Genomic DNA, 2,500 nt, shown 5'->3' on the forward strand with positions numbered 1-2,500 from the left:
GGGGGAGGAGAGAGGGAGAGAGGAGAGAGGAGGAGGAGGAGGAGAGGAATGGGGGAGGAGGAGGAGGAGAGTGATGATGAAGGAGAAGAGGGAATGGGGGAGGGAGAGGAGTGAGGAGATAAGGAGGAAGGAGAGGAGGAGGAGGAGAAAGGAGAGGAGGAGGAGGAGGAGAAAGGAGAGGAGGAGGAGGGAATTGGGGAGGAAGAAGAGGAGGAGGGAATAGGGGAGGAAGAAGAGGAGGAGGGAATGGGGGAGGGAGAGGAGTGAGGAGAGGAGGAGGAGAAAGGAGAGGAGGAGAAAGGAGAGGAGGAGGACGGAGATGGAGAGGGAGAAGAGGAGGAGGACGGAGATGGAGAGGGAGAAGAGGAGGAGGGAATGGGGGAGGAAGAAGGAGGGGAGGAGGAAGGATAGAAAGAGTGAGAGAAGAAGGGGGGGAAGGGAGAGGAGGAGGAGAGGAGAGAGGAAAGGAAAGGAGAGAAGAGGAGGGGAGGAGGAAGGAGGAGGAGAAGGAAGAGGAGGAGGAGAAGGAGGAGGAGGGGGGGGGAGGGAGAGGAGGAGGGAAAAGAGGAATGAGAGAGAAAGGAAACGGGAGAGAAAAAGGAGGCGAAAGAGAAGGAGAAGGAGGAGGAGAAGGAAGAGGAGGAGGAGAAGGAAGAGGAGGAGGAGGAGATGGAGTGAGAGGGGGGGGGGGGGCGAAAGCAAGAAATAAAAGTAAGAAAAATGATAACGAAAAGCGTGGAAATTGAAAGAACAGGAAGAAATGGGGAAGGAGAAAGGAATGGAGGGAATGAATAATGATAATAATAAAAAAAAAATAAGAACAACGAAAGATAGTACTTTCAAGTACTCTTGCCAAGCGTGCTTGTCAACCTCTTTATACAATCGAGGGCTCAGCAGTGGCAGTATGAAATCGAGAAAGACACTGCTGTTTGAAGTCGAGAGAGACACTGCTGTTTGAAGTCGAGAGAGACACTGCTGTTTGAAGTCGAGAGAGACACTGCTGTTTGAAGTCGAGAGAGATCTTGGCACTAACCATGGCACAAGGTGATGCTCTCAGGATCTTCAAGCTGCCCAACAGCTCCTAGCCCCACGTTTCGATAGTAGTGGAGGGAGTGAAGACCAGATTCGTCGTTGATACTGGAGCCATGTACAGCATGGTGACGCTTCAGCAGGCGCATGAGTGGGGTCTTCAGGACAAGATCAAGTACGACCCCACAGACCCCAAGAAGGGTGTTTTGATGATTAACTTCCAGATCGGCAAGGGCACCATTGAGGCTATGGTTATGGTGAAGTACAGTGCAAAACGTAATATTCTCGGTTTACACACATTAACCCAATACTGCTGCGTCATAGATCTACCTGCAGCAAAGCTAATCTTCCGGGAGCCTACACTTGATGTGAGTCTAAACTTCCAGTACAGGACATTTGAGATTGCAGGCCACACCATAGACGCTATGCTGGACACAGGCGCAACGGGCTTTCTCTGGGGACCCAAGTCAACAGCAGAGACACTAGGATTAACACTAACCAACGTGAGTCAGCAGAATATCACTGCTTCCGCGGCAGGAGGAACTGCCTCTCACGCCCTCTAGTACAAAGCGGAGGGCGTTAGCGTCAGAGGATTGGGATTGGAAGCATCTGGGGGGTTCAACGTCCTTCCAGAAGGTAACCCTTTGATTGTGGGAATACGCTTCTTGCGAAGGTTGAGGATAGAGATCAATCCTAATGGGACCTGGAGCATACAAACCCCGAAGAAGGATGCGGACGGCGCCGAAAAGCAACCTAAGATCGCAGAGCTTGCGAAGAGCAACCCCGACCTTCAGCTCCACGCAGAAAAGGCAAGCAGTCCTATCCCCCTCGAAAGTTAGTCCTACGGCCTCGTAATGATGACGCAGGATCTTGTAGCATCAATGCAACCAGCTTTGAAATACGGTGTTGCAACACCTAACATAGACTTATAATATAACATATAGTTTATATTTTGTGTAACTTTTCCTGTCAAAAATAATAAATAAATAATAAAAAAAAAATATATATATATATACATATACATTTGTGTGTGTGAGTGTGTTTATGAATTTGAGTAGGTGTGTTTGTTTTTGCATGTGTGTGTGTGAGCATAAGTGTGTGTATGAGTGGGTGCGCCCGCGCTCGTGTGTGTGTGTGTGTGTGTGTGTGTGTGTGTGTGTGTGTGTGTGTGTGTGTGTGTGTGTGTGTGTGTGTGTGTGTGTGTGTGTGTGTGTGTGTGTGTGTGTGTGTGTGTGTGTGTGTGTGTGTGTGTGTGTGTGTGTGTGTGTGTGTGTGTGTGTGTTTATATGTAGGTATCCATAAGAGTGTGCGTATGTGTGCATGTATTTCTGTGTGCGTTTGTGTGAGTGTATGTGGCTGTGAGTATTTTACGTGTTTGAGAGATTGATATATATATATATATATATATATATATATATATATAGATAGATAGATAGATAGATAGATAGATAGATAGATAGATAGATAGATA

The sequence above is a fragment of the Penaeus japonicus genome, unplaced genomic scaffold (genome assembly GCF_977035675.1).
Source record: "Penaeus japonicus unplaced genomic scaffold, GWHDUDI00000001_assembly GWHDUDI00000002, whole genome shotgun sequence".
Classification (NCBI taxonomy): Eukaryota; Metazoa; Arthropoda; class Malacostraca; order Decapoda; family Penaeidae; genus Penaeus; species Penaeus japonicus.